At 45.6% G+C, this 19,507-nt stretch overlaps 2 long non-coding RNA genes across 2 annotated transcripts in view; one reads left to right on the top strand and one right to left on the bottom strand.

Annotated features, from left to right (window-relative positions):
• The first annotated feature begins 2,279 nt into the window (after window positions 1–2,279).
• The window catches only part of LOC117086284, a 53,670-nt gene continuing 36,442 nt past the window's right edge, over window positions 2,280–19,507 (top strand). Inside the window, exons 1-2 of the long non-coding RNA XR_004438261.1 lie at window positions 2,280–2,632; window positions 12,658–12,783. This is a non-coding gene — a long non-coding RNA (uncharacterized LOC117086284). The remainder of the gene's footprint in view (window positions 2,633–12,657; window positions 12,784–19,507) is intronic.
• The window catches only part of LOC117086283, a 30,025-nt gene continuing 25,122 nt past the window's right edge, over window positions 14,605–19,507 (bottom strand). Inside the window, exons 2-3 of the long non-coding RNA XR_004438260.1 lie at window positions 14,934–14,937; window positions 14,605–14,649 (exon numbers count right to left, since the gene is read on the bottom strand). This is a non-coding gene — a long non-coding RNA (uncharacterized LOC117086283). The remainder of the gene's footprint in view (window positions 14,650–14,933; window positions 14,938–19,507) is intronic.

The following is a 19,507-nucleotide window of genomic DNA, read 5'->3' as shown; positions in this document are numbered from 1 at the left end:
GCCAAATGTAACCAGCTTAAGTCCAAGAGGAACATCTATTGGCTCAAGTCCTCAAAGATGGAAAAGGAGCATGAAGTGGATGTTGCAGAAGGGCCAGCACAGCCAGAAACACAGAGTGACATTTTCTCCACCAGGGTACCTGCTTCTCTTTGCACACTGTGGCTTAGTTTTCTTCTGCTATAGTTAACTGGGGAGACATGCCTCTGGAGCCATGCCTGACTCAAGAGGAAAAGGTCTTCTGTCTCCTGCTCTTCCCTCAAAAATCCTTTGGAAGGATGAGGTTGACTCACCTGGGGTACAAGTTCCCCCTTGGGCCCAGGACTGTGGTCTAAGAGATGAGACACCAGGCAGCCAGGAGATCTCTCACACACCTCTGTGAGCAGATAGACGGGGGCTGCTACCAGACAAGGAGGGAGAGGGCTGGGATTGCACAAAGGGCTCTCTCTAGGTACTCCCTGGGACCTGGGTCTGCAGCCATATCACTCCTCCCACTCCTTGGCCTGCCTAGTTGGGCTTCTTCCTGCCTGGTGGCCCATGCTGTAGAAGACCTTCATGCCTTGCTTGCTACTGAGACTGTGCACGCTATCACCCTGTGCCTAAGGCCACTGAGCTTCCACCCTGTCCCAGAGTCTAGATGCCCTCTGTCCTTACCTGCACAACAGAATGATCGCTGCTGCCTACCCACCAGCCTCTGCATATGCCCTCCCAACACCCTCGCCCCCACCCCCACAAAAGCAAACTCCTATTACCCTGTAATACTCAGTGCAAGTGCCAGCTTCACCATTCTCAGCTGTTCTTGGGCTCTCAATTCCCAGGCCCTCCTCAGGCTTCCCTAGGCCTCTGAGCCCAGCAGGCTGCAGAGCCAGGGGCTGAGGGCTGGGCCATGATAGGTCCATGCCCTGGAGCATGGATCTGCCAAGTGGCTCTTTGTGGCTGAGCAGGGGTCACCTTGGTTTAGTGCCTGGACTGGGATTTTTTTCCTCTTTTCTCCCCCGTGCATCTCTGCCTGTCTCACTGTGCAGATGGGAACCCAGGGAAAGGCTACTGGAGCCCCACTTTAAGTGATGTGCAAAACATCCCAAGGGTCAGCAGGCTAGTGCAGTGAAGGACAGGCTGTCAGGTGTGTGGGGGTAGGGAGGTGGGGGCTCAGTTCCCTTTGCCTGGTTACCTTGGAGCCCATCTTACTAAAGAGGATGGTTTCATTAGCTGGGCCCTGGTGTCCCAGAATTCTGGGTAAATCAATTATCTTGAGGATCCAACTTCCTGGGTGGCTTTGCCTGACTTTACTTCCTTGGAAGCAACCTTGAGTTCCTGGACACAGTTGCGCCTGCCACTTGCCACTCAGCTGTCCAGAGAGGACACACCCACACCCAGAGTGGGAAGCTCTCAGAGGGCAGAAAGGCCCAGTGGTCAAAGCAAGCGGATGCAATAGAACAGGCTGAGGGAGCCCAGCAGCAGTAGCACCAAGAACTCACTGCAGGCCAGGCATCCAGGGAGCACACTCCATGCCCACAAGCAGCTCACAGTCCAGTGGCTGGCTTGGCTGTGGGATGCTGGTGACTCACTCGGTACCGTTCAGCCCATGTGAATCATGGCGCCGCCGGTTGCCCAGGCCAGGCTGCCGGCCAACCTCTCTGCACAGCTGGGTAACATTAAGAACTTGGCGACGCCCGCAGCATGCAGCAGATCCTCTGGGCCCTCTTGCTGTTGTTGTCAGATGTTGATAGGAGTTTGGGAAGCAAGTGAGGAGTGTGTTCATTCTGGGCTGGGTCAAACCTGGGCAGGGATGAAGGGCAGGATGGGCCTGAGGTGACAGCCTGCAGGGCATCTGGCCCCTCTTTAGTTCAGTTGTCAGCTCTGAGCCATGGCATCCTGGGTGCATTCATGATCTTCTCCATGCCCCAGGGTCCCCATCTATTAAAGCGGATATTGGGGGATCCTGGGGGACTGGGTGAGAGTGTATATAGAGAATACCCAAAACAGTGCTGGCACATAACAGCTACCCCACACATCTTGGCCATCCTGGGTGCCTCAGTCTCTCCTGTATCCCTTTCTCCTCCCCCACCCCTCCCCGTCTGTCACCCCATTCACACATTCACACCAGCCACAGTTGGCGGGCATCCACATTCTCTTGAGGATCCACCTGCTCCTTCCCATCCTCTCTGTCTCCTCGCTCACCAAGATTTTCTTAATATTCTAAGCTCTAGAGTCCTAGAAATTTCCAGTTTCTAGCACTCTAGAACATTCTAGGCCCCACCAAGCATGTGCCTCTGTGTCTTTGCTCACTAGGTTCCTTCAGCCTTCAAAACCTTGAGAGCTTCTTTGGAGGCCCTAGCAAGGGTGCGCAGCTACTTATATACCCTTGGCTGAAGACCAGTCCTCCTTTGTTGGAGATGGTCATAAGTGCAGCTTTGGGAGGGACGCACATGGAGTGGTGAGGGAGGAAGGGGACACCTGCCTAGCCAGCCAGATCAGCTGAATCAACTTTGGCCTTCAGTGGGGTGACAGATGTCACAGCTAAATCACCCTCACATCCCCCTAGCCTTGAACACCTTTCCTCATCTTCTTCACCTGGCACTTTTTCTTGTGGCAGGAGATGGCAGGATGAGATTGTGGTCTTCCATCCACACAGGTAAGTGACAGTCCTCAGCTCAAATCGCCTCCTCTGTGAAGCCCTCCTAATCTCACCTCCCCACCCAGGTGGACTCAGCTGTGTCGTCCCCTGTCCCCCATGGAGAGGTAGACATCCCCATCTCACAATGGTCCACCCCATTCCTCTGTGCTCACCTCCAATTTCCTCCCACGTAGGAGCTCCTGCACAGTAGACAGCCACTGGGGCAGGCTCGTGGGGGCAACCTCCCACACTTTTTGAAAGACTAAATGAAGGACTAACAGGAGGTGGGGAAAACGCTGGCTTGGCAATTAGGAGAGCAAAGCTTCCATGTTCTTCCACACCCCTAATCTTTGTCTCAGACTTTGTCAGGCCCTGCTTTCTATTTGAGGACCCCAGGACTCTGAGAAGACCCAAAGCCAACCTGCTCAGTTGCCGGCTAAAAACCTCAAACTATCAAGAACATTGACCATGGTTTCCTTGGGTACACTCCGGAGCTTTATGAATGCTCCAATTACCCTGTAGTCTCATGGTAGGAGAGAGAGATGGAATTGGGAAGAAACCTGAGAAAGTGTTTTTTTGTTTTTGTTTTTGTTTTGTTTTGTTTTGTTTTGAGATGGAGTTTTGCTCTTGTTGCCCAGGCTGGAGTGCAATGGCGGGATTTCAGCTCACTGCAGCCTCTGTGTTCTGAGTTCGGGTGATTCTCCTGCCTCAGCCTCCCAGATAGCTGGGAATACAGGCACGCACCACCACGCCCAGCTAATTTTGTATTTTTAGTAGAGATGGGGTTTCATTATGTTGCCCAGGCTGGTCTTGAACTCCTGATCTCGGGTGATCCACCTGCCTTGGCCTCCCAAAGTTCTGGGATTACAGGTGTGAGCCATCACGCCCTGAAAGACCTGAGAAAGTTACCGTCATATTTCAGTTAATGAAATCCTTTGCAGCTTTCTGTTTTGAGTCCCCTACTGCATGTACATCTGCAGGGAGGTATGGAAGTGAGGTGGGTAGGGGGTGTGGGGAGAGGTGATGATATACCCAGATCCTTACAAACATCTAAAATTATTCAGGATTCATTTTTTAAAAGTTATTCAAAGATTAGATTCCTGGAAATGGGGAGAGAGTTCAGCCTCTGGAAGGTTAACACTGTGCAGCTGATTTGTCCAAGTCCAACAGATTTTTCTCCCCAAAAGACTGCTGGGCCTTGGGACCCTGTAATGAGACTGCTGGGAGCCCCAGCCCTCTTGCTTCTATTTCCTTCTCTCCATTATCTCCCGAATGTCCCAGCCTCTTCCTGGCTAGTAGATGCTGATGGCCCTGAGTGACCATCCAAGTGGCTCCAAGCCTTGGATTTCTCTCCTAGGAAACAGAGAATAATTTTTCTCTATTGTGCTCATAGGGAAGATGAGGGCTGTGGAGACAAAACAGGCTCAAACATGACAAATAACAAATTTCCTATTAAATGTAAAATGGTGAAGAGGAAAAGGAAGTGGGCAGAGAGCTGGGACTTGTGGATCTGAGCTGTGGCTTCCTCTAGTTCATGAAGGGATGGACCTTGTTTGAGTCACTCACCATCTCTGGACCCTGGTTTTCCTGATGTATAAAGAAGTGTCTTGCATCTGCTCATTTGGGGGATGTGGCCAGCTTCCACCTTCCAGATCTTGCATACCCCATTTCCTGTCCTTGCAGCCCTGGAGGAGAGGTTCCCATCAGGTTTGGTGAAAGTTTCTTTCCAAACGATACGGCCATGGAATGCTGGGTTGGGATCTACTCGGAGGCTGCGGCTCCCTCCAGCTCCGAGACCACGCCAGCAGACTGGGGCTCTCACATTTTGAAGCATGTATGGAATCTGACCTGGCCTAGATTTCCCAGCAGTGGGGTTATGTCCTTCTGACTTGGCCATCTGAAGTAGGACCCCAGGCAAGAGGACACCTTCTCAGAAACTGATTCATGTTTATGAAAGTCATTCATCACTGTTCATGGCAGAATTTCCTCCAGGATTGGTTTCTCCAACAGTGAGCCAATACCACGTAGAAAGCTTGGGGGTTGAGGGTGCTAGAGTCTTGGGCCAATCATGATGTAGATGCGGACATGAGCTCCAGTTCCTTCCTGGTTTTGCCACTTCCTAGCCGTGTAGGCTCAGAGAAATCACTTGACATTCCAAGTGGAATGGGGGTGATTGGATCACGGGGGCAGTTTCTCCCATGCTGTTCTCCTGAGAGTGAGTTCTCACAAGATCTGATGGTTTTATAAGTATTTGGAAGTTCCCCTTTCGCTCTTCTCTCTACTGCTGCCTTGTGAAGAAGGTGCCTGCTTCCCCTTTGCCTTCTGCCGTGATTGTAAGTTTCCTGTGGCCTCCCCAGCCATGTGGAACTGTGAGTCAATTAAACCTCTTTCCTTTATAAATTATCCAGTCTCAGGCAGTTCTTTGTAGCACTGTGAAAACAGACTAATACACCCCCAAACCTGGCTACCCCATCCATCAAAGAGGGACAATAATAGTGTGGCCAATAATTAGATTGCATTCCCCCAAAGCAGATCCCAATACATAGATTTGATTAAAGTAATTTATTTGGTGATGACCCAGGAGTCAGGGGTCAGGACCAAGAAGTGAGACAGGAAGGGAGGTAAATTCATTCAAGTGGGAAGATGGGCAGGTCTTCACCAAGGGCAACCAGGCTTGATCCCCCAGGAGCCTCTGCCGAAGTACATGGAACACACCTCAGAGCTGCTCCGCTGTGGGGTGAGGAACCTGGGTGTTTATCCATTATCTGTGGGCTGCTCTTAGGATGTTAGTGCCTCAGAATGCCCCACCTACCTCGTGTGTGGACCAAGCACGCCCCTATGACCAGAGAACACCCTCAGCCACAGAGACGCAGGAAGTCAAGGCTATGTTTGGGAACTCTAGGGTAGGCAGAAAGGCATGGGCCAGGTGCTGATGGCGCCTGCTGTGCCAACTCAGTTGCTATGAGGGTGACGCTTACAACAGTGCCTGGCATGTGACCAACTCCAAAGAACTCACTTATTACTATTAGCTATGCTCCAACTTCCTCCATTCCAAGTGAACCTAGAGTTTGTTTCAGCATCAACCTTTCTTCTTGTAGCCATGGGTTTTAACGGAGGCTGACTCCAGCCCAGCTCCAGGGCTGGGGTCTTGGTCGGTGTAAATCAATCGTGCCCCCATCTATAGTACCTTTTCTAAAATTTTCCTCAGGAGAGGAACCAGAGCACAGGTTTACCTCCAGGATAAGCTTATCACCTTCTCACAGGGTCAATATCTGTGTGCTTCCTTCTTTAAGAGAACAAAAGTCTAGGTTGGGGAAGTTCTCCTAGATAATATACTGAAGAGTGTTTCCCAACTTGGTTCCATTCTCCCAGCCACTTTCAGGTACACCAATAAAATGTAGGCTTGGTATTTTCATGAAGTCCCATATTTCTTGGAGTCTTTGTTCATTCCTTTTCATTCTTTTTTCTCTAATCTTGTCTTCACACTTAATTCCATTGATTTTCAATATCTGATATCCTTTCTTCTGCTTGATTGATTCAACTATTGATACCTGTGAATTCTTCATGAAGTTCTCATGCTGTGTTTTTCAGCTCCATTATGTCATTTATGTTCTTCTCTAAACTTCTTATTCTAGTTAGCAATTCCGCTAATGTTTTTTCAAGGTTCTTAGCTTCCTTGCATTGGGTTAAAACATGCTCCTTTAGCTCAGAGGAGTTTGTTATTATCCACCTTCCGAAGCCTACTTCTGTTAATTCATCAAACTTATTCTCCATCCAGTTTTGTTCCCTTGCTTGCAAGAAGTTGTAATCCTTTGCAGAAGAAGAGGTATCTGGTTTTTGGAATTTTCAGCCTTTTTGCACTGGTTTTTCATCATTTTCATGGGTTTATCTACGTTTAGTCTTTGACGTTGGTGACCTTCAAATGGGGTACTGATACACCCTAGCATCACAATTACAAGAGCTAGAGAAGCAAGGGCAAACTAATTTAAAAGCTACTAGAAGACAAGAAATAACTAAGATCAGAGCAGAACTGGAGGAGATAGAGACACAAACACAAAAAAAAACTTTCAAAAAATCAATGAATCCAGAAGCTGGTTTTTTGAAAAAATTAGCAAAATAGATAGATGACTAGCCAGGCTAATAAAGAAGAAAAGAGAGAAAAATAAAATAGACACAATAAAAAATGATAAAGGGGATATCTTCACTAATCCCACAGAAATACAAACTACCAACAGAGAATACTGTAAACAGCTTTATGCAAATAAACTAGAAAACCTAGAAGAAATGGATAAATTTCTGGACACATACAGCCTCCCAGGACTAAACCAGGAAGAAGTAGAATCCCTGAATAGACCAATAACACGTTCTCAAATTGAGACAGTAATTAATAGCCTACCAACCAAAAAAAGCCCAGGACCAGATGGATTCACAGCCAAATTCTACCAGACATACAAAGAGGAGCTGGTACCATTTCCTCTGAAACTATGCCAAACATCAAAGAAGAGGGAGTCCTCCCTAACTCATTTTATGAGGCCAGCATCATCCCGATACCAAAACCTGGCAGAGACACAACAAAAAAAGATTTCAGGTCAATATCCCTGATGAACATCGGTGTGAAAATCCTCAATAAAATACTGGCAAACCGAATCCAGTAGCAAGTCAAAAAGCTTATCCATCATGATCAAGTTAGCTTCATCCCTAGGATGCAAGGTTGGTTCAACATACACAAATCAATAAACAGAGCCAATGACAAAAACACATGATTATCTCAATAGATGCAGAAAAGGCCTTTGATAAAATACAGCATCCCTTAATGTTAAAAACTTTCAATAAACTAAATATTAATGGAATGTATCTCAAAATAATAAGAGCTATTTTGACAAACCCGCAGCCAATATCATTCTGAATAGGCAAAACTGGAAACATTCCCTCTGAAAACCAGCACGAGACAAGGATGCCTTCTCTCACCACTGCTATTCGACATAGTATTGGAAGTTCTGGCCAGGGCAATTAGGCAAGAGAAAGAAATAAATGGTATTCAAATAGGAAGAGAGGAAGTCAAATTGTCTGTGGTTGCAGATGACATGATTATATATTTAGAAAACCCCATTGTCTCAGCCTACAAACTTCCTAAGCTAATAAGCAATTTCAGCAAAGTCTCGGAATACAAAACCAATGTGCAAAAACCACAAGCATTCCTATATGCCAATAATAGACAGAGAGCTAAATCATGAGTGAACTCCCATTCATAATAAAATATCTAGGAATACAGCTTACAAGGGATATGAAGGACCTCTTCAAGGAGAACTACAAACCACTGCTCAAAGAAATAAGAGAGGACACAAACAAATGGAAAAACATTCTATGCTCATGGATAGGAAGAATCAATATCATGAAAATGGCCCTACTGCCCAAAGTAAATTATAGATTCAATGCTATCCCCATCAAGCTACTTTCTTCACAGAATAAGAAGAAACTACTTTAAATTTCATCTGGAACCAAAAAAGAGCCTGTATAGCCAAGACAATCCTAAGCAAAAAGAACAAAGCATCATGCTACCTGACTTCAAACTATACTACAAGGCTACAGTAACCAAAACAGCATAGTACTGGTATTAAAACAAATATATACACCAAAGGAACAGAACAGATACCTCAGAAATAATGCCACACATCTACAAACATCTGATCTTTGACTAATCTGACAAAAACAAGCAATGGGGAAAGGATTCTCTATTTAATAAATTGTATTGGGAAAACTGGCTAGCCATATGCAGAAAACTGAAACTGGACCCCTTCCTTACATCTTATACAAAAATTAACTCAAGATCGATTACAGATTTAAATGTAAGACCTAAAACCATAAAAAGCCTAGTAGAAACCCTAGGCAATACCATTCAAAACATAGGTATGGGCAAAGACTTCATGACTAAAACACCAAAAGCAATGGCAACAAAAGTCAAAATTGACAAATAGGCTCTAAATAAACTAAAGAACTTCTGCACAGCAGAAGAAATTAGCATCAGAGTGAACAGGCAACCTACAGAATGGGAGAAAAATTTTGCAATCTATCCATCTGACAAAGGGCCAATATCCAGAATCTACAAGGAATTTAAACAAATTTACAAGAAAAAACAAACAACCCCATCAAAAAGTGAGCAAAGGATATGAACAGACACTTCTCAAAAGAAGGCATTTATGTGGCCAACAAACATGAAAAAAAGCTCATCATCACTGATCATTAGAGAAATGCAAGCCAAAACCACAGTGAGAGAGTGTAAAGTAGTTCAACCATTATGGAAGACATTGTGGCGATTTCTCAAGGATCTAGAACCAGAAATACCATTTGAACCAGCAACCCCATTACTGGATATATACCCAAAAGATTATAAATCATTCTACTGTAAAGACACATGCACACATATGTTTATTGAAGCACTATTTACAATATCTAAGACTTGGAACCGACCCAAATGCCCATCAATGATTAATTGGATAAAGAAAATGTGGTGCATATACACCATGGAATACTATGTAGCCATAAAAAAGGATGAATTCATGTTCTTTGCAGGGACATGGATGAAGCCGGAAAGCATGATTCTCAGCAAACTAACACAGGAGCAGAAAACCAACAGCACATGTTCTCACTCGTAAGTGGAAGCTGAACAATGAGAACACATGGACATAGGGAGGGGAACATCAGACACTGGGGCCTGTTGAGGGGTGTGGGGCTAGGGGAAGGATAGCATTAGGACAAATGCCTAATGCAGATGATGGGTTGATGGGTACAGCAAACCACTATGGCAGGTGTATGCCTATGTAACCTGCACGTTCTGCACATGTATCCCAGAACTTAAAGTATAATAATAATAAAAAAAGAAAAGAAAAGAAAAGGCTTTGGCATTTTTCCTTTAGTACCCTCCCTGTCTTCACAAAAGTCTCGGGTTCGCAGTCAATGTGCCTGTTTCTTGTTCTGACGTCTGGAGGACTGGGCCCAGAAAGGAGGAAGACAGTCATTTGTGATGAAACTGAGAAAGTTGAATGAAACTTCCACATTCTTGCAAATTCACACCTTCTCTGAGTGCTGCACTTAGCCACATGCTAAGTATTTGGGTGCCTTCTGGGGGCCTGGGAGGCTGGATGAAATTATTGAGTTATGAAGTAATTTTACTTGGAACGAATACTGAATTTTTTTCTTGCAACAAAGAGACACCAACATGTATCTGACTTTTTTTTTTTCTTGGTAATTGATTTTAAGAAGTACTTGTGAATGCAATCAAGATGAGGGTGGACAAAGTCATACTCGGCGTTGTCTCAGAGCTGTAGAGCCAAACAACAGCCTTAATGAACAAAGCCACGTGGTCTTGGGGTTGGAGGGAAGGTTAACAACTGACTCAAGGCCTCAGCAATGCTGGAGGGACACTGAGAGCTCACTCAGGCCCAGAGATGTGGGGAACCCTGGAGGCTGGGAGTCTCCTTGACCCCTGCATAGGAAAACAATGCATTAGGGAGAAAGCCCTTCACTTTTGCTGCTTTGTAATGGCCTGATAGAGCTGTGTGGACCCTTCTGGTAAACTGAGACATTGGCTATTATAAAAGAGGTGCCCAGGCAGTGAGGGGGAGAAGTTAATAATATTAATAATAATTCTGATGATTACTCTGCATGAGGCACTATTTCTATTCCCTACAGCTCTCCCGCAAGATAGACATTATTAGGCCCATTTTTATATGCAAGGAAATTGAGCCTCAGAGCATTAAGTAACTTGCCCTGGAGCATGTGTCTGGTAGCAGGGCAATCAACTGTCCTGATTTGCTTGGGACTGGTGGGGTTTCAGCACTGAAATTTCTGCATCTTTGGAAACCTTCTATTCTGGGCAAACTAGGACAGTTGGTCACCCTAGAAGAGTCAGGGCCTATGTGATGGCCAGATCCACCTGGTTCCCAAGACTGTTGCTCTCAACACTGTGCCAGCCTCACATGTAAGGCAAAGCTCTTTCCTGTAAGGCTGCATGAATAGGAAGCTGCAGAGGAAGCATTTGAACCCAGGACTGTCTTCCTCCAGAGTGGATGTTTTCTTACCAGGCCATCAAGACAGGAGCACCTGACTGTTGATACACAATGACAGAAGGTTCCAGAATGCCTTTAGCCCTGTGGTGCTGCTGTGAACCGATAGGTAGGCCTAGTGGTTATGCCTTTCTAGGGGGCGCACATATTCCTGGGGGAGAAGCTGGAGTCTTTGTAGCATCTGTATCCTGGCCCTGGCTTGGGGCCAGGCCTGGTGGAAAGCAGAGATGTCCTAAAGCTTTGAGGAATGAAGGAGGGAGGAGATTGCACACAAGGTTGCTTTCATTTAAAGAGCAACACCAGGCTGGGCAAGGTGGCTCACGCCTGTAATTCCAGCACTTTGAGAGGTCAAGGAGGACAGATCACCTGAGGTCAGGAGTTTGAGACCAGCCTGGCCAACATGGTAAAACCCCATCTCTACTGAAAATAAAAATTAAAAATTGTCCGAGCATGGTGGCGGGTGCCTGTTGAGAGGCTGCTTGAGAGGCTGAGGCGGGAGAATCACTTGAACTCGGGAGGCAGAGGTTGCAGTGAGTCGAGATTGCACCACTGCACTCCAGCCTGGGGTGACAGCGAAAGAGCAAGACTCTGTCTCAAAAAATAAATAAACAAACAAACAAACAAATAAACAGCAACACCAATGTTCAACTGCTCAATAATCAGCAGACACAAATACAGATATAAAATAAAGACCAATTTTAGTTGAGGTGTCACTTCTCTTTGTCTCTCTGTCTTTGTGCCTGTCTCTCTCTCTCTCTCTCTATATATATATGTATAAATAATATATAACATATTCTGTCGCCATATTTATATACTCACAAAAGTTTTTCAAGCTGCTTCTCCTTCCTTGAAGCTGTTTTGAATTTATGAGCGACTAGAGCGGAAAACTTGTTCTTCATTGTGGCTGGCATTAAACATCACATTTAGCTGCTTGTCCTAATTATTCCTAGATTTGTTTCCATGTTTTGCTACTCCCTGGAATCCCTGTCTTTCCAACCTCCCTTGTTCCAGGGCCCCTGTGTTCTCCTTCCCTGTAGCCAGAACAGAGCCCAGATGGAAAGATGTGCCAGCCGAGTCTTTTTCAAGTGACTTTGCACCTTGGCTGTTGGCACGCTGCTGGTGTGTTCTGATATCCGCTCTCCTCTCTTTCTATGGTAATACAAGCCTGACATTTTGGCTGAGCCTACAGCCACCCCCAAAGTAAAGACTACATTTAGCAGCATTCTTTGCAGCCAACTGTGGCTCTCTGAGTAAGTTTTGGCCAAAGGGTATGAGTGTGACTTATACAAGCTCTGAGTTACGCTCGTAAAGGGAAGCCTTGTACCCTCTCCAGCACCATTTCTTCTCTTCCTGCTAGTTGGAATACAAGTGTGTTGGTGAACTCTTTGGGAGAATTTCTTCATTTAAGTGGGATAATCCTGAATGAAAAAGCAAACAAAGAAATAAGACTCCATGGTGATAACCAGTAGAAATAAAAGACAATAGAAATAGACCTACAAAGATGTCAGATATTGGAATGGTCAGAGGCTGACCACAAAACAACATCATAGAGATGGCAGAACAACATCCTGGGAGAAGCTTGGGTTCCTGTTACCTTGGGGGCTGCCTGGCTAGCCTGCATATGTAAGGGAGAAGTCAATGTCTACCTTGGGCCTCTGCTATGGTAACTGACTCCATATCCAAGTAGCATACTGCTTCTCTGTAGCAGTTAATTTCACTCCTGAGTCACTGTCTTCCAATCAGTATGTTAGTAGATGCTATGTTTTGGATATGGCTTGTTTGGGCCTGCCAAGTCTCATGTTGGAATTCGATCCCCAGTGTTGAAAGTGGGGTATTGTGGGAGGTATTTGGGTTGTGGGGGCAGATCCTTCATGAATCGCTTGGTGTCATTCTTGTGGGAGTAAGTGAGTTTTCATTCTTAATTCCTGCAAGATCTGGTTGTTGAAAAGAGCCTAGCACCTCCTTCCATCCCTCTCTCAGCTCTCCTTTCATCATGTGATCTCCACATACCAGCTACCTTTTGCCTTCTGACATGAACGGAAGCAGCCTGCAGCCCTCACCAGAAGCAGATGCTGGTGCCATGCTCCTTGTACAGCTGGCAGAACTGTGAGCCAAATAAGAATCTTTTCTTTATAAATTACCCAGCTTTGGGTATTTCTTTGCAGCAACACGAGTGGACTAATAATAATGTATTTATTAGCATGGCCATTTTCAGAAATAGCTTAAGCTGACACCAAACAAAATCTTCAACTTCTAGGGCTTTTTAAATTATAATTTTGGTGAGAACCTGACAATTCTTTTTTTAAAAGATGGCAGTTGCAAGGGTCCAGAAGGCTCTAGAATTGGTTGGAATTGGTAGAAAAAGAGAAGGAGATGAAGATGGTGGAGGGGAAAGAGAAGGCATGATAGCATCTAGCCTTTATTAAGCAATAACTATGCACCAACACTATGCTAAACACTTTACATATATACTCCTGTGAGTTATGCACTATTACAACTTTCACTTTATAAGTGGAAACTGAGGCTTGCTATGCCCAGTCACACTGGCTTCCCTGCAGTTTCTCTCTAACACTGTGCTTCGTCCTATGATCATCACTTTGCATATGCTATTCCCTCTGTCTTGAATACCCTTCCTACCTCAGGTTGTCAGATACACAAACAAAACTCAATGAATAAACAAAAATAGGAGGTGCAGTTAAATGCGGAATTTCAGATCAACAATGAAGTTTTATTATAAACACATCTCATGCAATATAATAATGTTATGCTAAACATTATTTGTTGTCTATTTGAAATTCAAATTTAACTGGGTGCCTGGGCAGCCCCATTTATTTTTATTTTTATTTTTTATCTTATATATTTATTTATTTTTAGACAGAGTCTTGTTCTGTCATCAGGCTGCAGTACAGTGGTGCAATCTTGGCTCACTGCAACACCTGACTCCCTGGTTCAAGCAATTCTCCTGCCTCAGCCTCCCGAGTAGCTGGGATTACAGGCACATGCCACCACGCTCAGCTAATTTTTGTATTTTTAATAGAAACTGGGTTTCACCATGTTAGCCAGGATGGTCTCGATCTCCTGACCTCGTGATCTGCCCGCCCTCGGCCTCCCAAAGTTCTGGGATTATAGGTGTGAACCATCACGCCCAGCCCTGGGCAGCCCCATTTTTATCCTAACCCTCTTACCTTTTGTTTGTTTGTTTGTTTGTTTTGTTTTGTTTTGTTTTGTTTTCAGAGGGACTCCTGCTCTTGCCCAGGCTGGAGTGCAATGGTGTGGTCTAGGCTCACTGCAACCTCTGTCACCTGGGTTCAGGTAATTCTCATGCCTCAGCCTCCCAAGTACCTGAGACTACAGGTGTGCACCACCACGCTCAGCTAATTTTTTTGTATTTTCTGTAAAGACAGGGTTTCACCATGTTGGCCAGGCTGGTTTCAAACTCCTGACTTCAGATGATCCACTCACCTCGAACTCCCAAAGTGTTGGGATTACAGGCGTGGACCACTGTGCCCAGTCCCAATCCTCTTACTTTACCTGGATATTTCCCACCTATGCTTCCAATCTCAGCTTGAGTGCAACTTCCTTAGGGAAGCCTTCCCTGACTCACAGCCCAGAAGGAGCCCCTTGCATATAGCTTCTCCAGGACCGTGCATCTTGCCCTCACAGCCCTTACCTCTATTGGACTGTTTGATTAACTTGCTCTCCCTCAAGTGGACTGCAATGACCTTGATGGCAGGATGCACACCTGCTTTTGCTCTCCATTGCATGTCTCCCCCGCTCCTAGCACATGCCTGGCACACAGCACGTACATGATAAAAAGAGTTGTAGAATGAAATAAAGGGCGGTGGAGTAACTGGCCTAAGACCCCCACTTAGCAAGTAGGAAAATTCAGAGTCAATGCTAAGAAGCAAAGGCAAGAGATGTTTGAAAGGAAAACATCCCTCCTTAGCATGGCCTCTCGGGCCTGCCACCTGCCTCCGTGGCCCCTCTTGAGGAAGGCAGCTCCGTGGGTTAGTCACGGTCGCTGGAGCAAGACTGCCCGAGATGGAACCCAGGCTCAGCTGCTGAGAATCTGGACGGTCATGGGCTAGCCACCTCACCTCCCCGGGTCTCAGCTTCTCTGTCTGTAAAATGGTGAGCAAAACCTCTCATAGGGCTTTTGAAAGGATTAAGCGAGTCAAGACCTATGAAGCCATAGAATAGAGCCTGGCACCTCCTATGTGCCCGGTAAATGTGAGCAACTGTGATGCCACCTCCACCTCGCTCACTGTGTTCCAGCTGGGCCTGAAGAGTGCCTTCAGACCCTGGGGACTTTGCATGTGCTATTTCCTCTGCCGCTGAAGCACTTTTCATCTTTTTTTTCCTGGTTAGCTCCTTCTCATTCTCTACAGCTCATCTCTGCTCAGAAAGGTCTTTCTTTGGCCGGGCGTGGTGGCTCACGCCTGTAATCCCAGCACTTTGGGAGGCCTAGGCAGGCAGATCAGGAGGTCAGGAGTTTGAGACGAGCCTGGCCAACATGAAGAAACCTTGTCTCTAGTAAAAATACAAAAATTAGCCGGGCGTGGTGGTGTGCACCTTTAATCCCAGCTGCTCAGGAGGCTGAGGCAGAACTGCTTGAACCCAGGAGGCAGAGGTTGCAGTGAGCCAAGATCACACCACTGCACTCCAGCCTGGGTGAGAGAACGAGGCTCTGTCTCAAAACAACAACAACAACAACAAAACCTTTCTTCTTCCCACCCACTGAAGGTTCATACTCTTTCCCTCCCCATCCTGTTTCACTGGAGCCCTGTGTGCAGTATGTAACAAAACGAATATTTGGTGTGTATTTGTATAGGGTCTGTTTTCTTCTACCAAACTGTAAGTTCTACGAGGACAAGGACCTCTCCTGATTTGCTCCCCATGACATCCACAGTGGCCGGCATAGCACCGCACCAGTCATACAGTAGGCACTCATGATGAACTAATACACAGTGACAAAACCTGCAGGACCTGGTGGCTGATGGCACGGAGTAGGGAGAAGAGAGGAAAAGAAGGGTCCTGAAAGGTGGGGGACAGCTTTGCCTTTAATGGAAGCAGGGCATGGGGAGGGCCCTGGATGCTGTTCAGTTCAGTAAATGTTTATTGAGTGTCTGCTAGTTGTTCTACTTCTTTCCCATCAGTTAATTACACAAGCTAAGTCAGAACATGGAAAACATCTCATGGGCCAAATAACACAGATGAAAGCTCTATGACCTTGGAAGATACTCCCATAGCAGCTGCCTTGAGATCTCTATGTGTATCTAGGGACAAATGGAAATAAGAATCATAATTGATGCCAGGAATTGCCAATTTAAAAATATAAATGATATACAATGATTTTTTAAAATCCCATAAGATACATATATTTTCCATTTTGCCGAAATGATAACTGAGTCTTAGAGGCAACAAGTGATTCATCCAAAATCACAGAAAGTAGCAGGACTGTTGAGATTTTACCCTTTGTCTATCTGGCTTTAATGCCTGTGCTGTTGCCCCATTTACTCAGGAGCCTCTGAAAAGCTGAACCTTGACATGATTGGTCTGGCTGCCAGTCCCAGCTTAGCTTGATAAAACAGGAGCCAGAGGTCTCACGGTTCATGCACTCAGTGCTGACTAAGAACGCCCTCTAGGACCTACTGCTGGGGGAGCAAACTCAGCAGTCATTATTCTGATTTGCTATTCTTTCATTGGCTCTTTCACCTTTTGATTTACTGATTAACGCATTCATTCATTCATCAAAATGAATTGCACAGGCAGACATGTAAATAGGAAATTGTAGCAAGATGTGATTACCTGGGAGTGACAGTGTTGGAGCAGATTGGCCCTTGTGCTACCAAAGTTCCCAGGATTGGAGGACCAGACAAGTTCTTGAATCTCTAGCACGGGGTGCAGAAATGGAAATCCACTGGAGACATCAAGCATGGCGGCTCCTGTTGGATCCCTGGGGAGCCTAGGCATATCTCATCTTTTGTTAATCCTCATGTCCTTGCTGCCTTAATCAAAAGCAATCACAGTATGTGTGACTTAAAAGGAATGGCCAAGAGGGATTTAATTCAAAACAGGCAGCTGCTCGGAAAGTTGAGGCAGAAGAGTCACTTGAACCTGGGAAGTGGAGGTTGCAGTGAGCTGAGATCACGCCATTGCACTCCAGCCTCGGCAACAGAGCAAGACTCCATCTCAAAGAAACAAAAACAACCAAACAAAAAACCCTGCAATCTAAGTTAAAATAAAACTAAAACTCATTAGCATGAATTTTATCACTTATCTTTATATTGTGTGATGCCAGTCTTCCTTGCAAATATGAGTGCATCGATCTCTTATCTAGAATCTCAGGAATTACACGTTCCTATTCTATCTTGTAGCTCCTCTCGGCACATGTATTTCATTCTTACCTAAACACCGGAAACGAGGCACAAAACAAACTCATTGGTTTTGGTTGCACCTCTGACACAGGCACATTCTACCAATGCTCTTATCTGTGCCTTCCTGCTGAGTAAGGAAGGACTGGGCAAAAAGGGAATTGTGTCCTGCCCTGTCTTTCCTTCAATGCCATCATCTCCAGTGTTGGTGACTGGTTAATTCAGAGAAACAACATCAATACAAAAGGATTGGACAAGGTCCCTCCGTCATTCATGTTTATTTGAACATCATGGCCTTTTTTCTGCATTTTGACCCAAGTTTGGGTTGTAACAAAAAGCATGGGCTCCAGGGGCAGTCGGAGCCCCTGTTACTGAGACGGAGAGGCCTCATGCTTGTGGTGCAGTTGCTCTGGGTCGCGCTACACTCTCATGCATCATGGATCCACCAGAATTCCGGACCTGCTGAGTGCTTCATAGAAATGGGGTGGCAGGGAATGGCGGGTACACTGCATGCTGTGGTGTCTCCTCTGCTCATGTGCAGGCTCTGATTGTCCCATCAGACTTCACTCACAAAACACAAGTTCAAAGACAACGTCCTTAAGAATTTCAAGACTGGGATAGCAAAACATTAAACCAAGCATGGGGCCCAAGGCCTTGGTAAACTTTTGCTGATGAAAGAAAACTTTCCCCAAGGTGATTGTATTTGACTTAGGATCGATAGGTCAAATGGAAGTCTTCTAGGCAGGGAAGGGGGTAAGATAGGCCTAACTGGAGGCAGGAGAAAGTATAGCATGATGGGAAATTGTGGTCAAATTGGCAAGGCTGACAGGTCTTGTGCCAGGGAGGGAGGGGCACTTGTGAGGCTGAATAGGAAAGCTAGAACCAGATTGGAGCTATCTTTGTCTTCTAAACTAAGGACATTGGAACTCTACTCACTGTCAATGGGAAACAAGTGAAGATGCCATTAGGTTTTGGGTTCAGAAAGAGGACTCCATTGCAAGGGAAGCTGGATTAGAGGAACTGGCAATGAGACTGATGCAAACAGTCAAAGCCTAGGGCCATGGGGGCTGGACCTGGGTGAGGCTTCAGGACTGGCAAGAGGGGTCCATTTGAGGGAGAATTCAGAGGGACAACCAAGAGAGGGGGTGAGTAGCCTGCAGGAGGCAGAGAGGCAGGTGGGAGCTGAGGGCAATCCATGACTTGCTTTCCCATCTGATCGGCTGCATTTTCTAACTTCTGAACTCAAGAGCTTGGAGACACTACAGGGTTGAGAGACCTCTGAAAATTCCCTTTGGATCCCACTGCCTGCAATTTCTTCCATTTACTGTTTTCTTCTGCTTAGGACGAGCGCATTTAAGCAAGGGAAGGAAAACATTGCACAGGGCATGCTATTTTTTAGAAAGCCCATGGCACAAATAAAAAATATAATATTTCAAGGCTTCGTTTATTTGCAAGGAAGAGACCGTGTCTGCCTATAGGTTCTGGATAGCACCCCAAACCCCACTGGCCTCTGTAAACACTCTTGGATGGTAAATAATAGTAGCACCAGTGTTAAATCTATTCGTTAGGGTCTTGGCATGAGCATACCATGATTTCAGAAGTCCCTCTTGAATTCTAGGAAACAAAACTTACTGCTTGGGATTTCTATGCAGAGTTATTGCTGGAGAAAGGTGGAAGGGCGTGTTCGTGCCAACGGAAACTTGTTATTTTTATTTACTTATTAGGTCATGAGCATCTTCCATACCTTATGCTTGCAAGATAAAGTCTCTCATATATATAAATATATATAACTATATAGCATGAGAGTGAGATTTTCCTCACACTCCTAGGTTGGAGTCTGGGCCCCCCCTCTTATATGAGAAAACAGGGGCTTCTGGAGGCTAGTGACTTGCCTAGCATCATACAGTTGGAAAACACTAGAACTTTCTCTCAGTGCTTCATGGTCCAAGTTTCCACTAAACCAGTGTTTCATTTTTCCTTGAAAGCACTCCTGTTAAAGAGCAAGGCCGTCCTGAGGGTTCTGGGAGAAAAGTTTACAGTGGGTTCCTCTAATGAGAAAAATGTGATAAAAATCTAATACTTTATCTTCATTCATGCATACCTTCCATCTTGCTGTATACTACACCAACTCTGTTTTTAACAAAGAAATAGTGCTTTGAATGACTTATCAGTAGGATAAATGCTTAAGAACACATGTCACATTTATCTTGTGTCTTGGCCACTAGGTAAGTCCCTGAGCTAATCAACCTCACACTGAGGTGAACTGCTCCATACTGTAGCTGCCACTGAGCCCTAAAAACAGGATGAGAAGATATATATCACCCACAATAACGCTACCTAACCAACAAACCCAGAATCTCAGCAGCACACAACAGTCAGCATTTATTTAGCTCAGAGGTCAGCTGGAGGGTGACTGATCTTGGCCCATGGTTAGCCACGCTCCCCAGGGGCAGCCC

Source organism: Trachypithecus francoisi, unplaced genomic scaffold (assembly GCF_009764315.1).
Source record: "Trachypithecus francoisi isolate TF-2019V2 unplaced genomic scaffold, Tfra_2.0 Lachesis_group1, whole genome shotgun sequence".
NCBI classification, from domain to species: Eukaryota; Metazoa; Chordata; class Mammalia; order Primates; family Cercopithecidae; genus Trachypithecus; species Trachypithecus francoisi.
The sequence above is the reverse complement of the archived record's forward strand: the minus strand, read 5'-3'. Positions and strand labels throughout refer to the sequence as shown.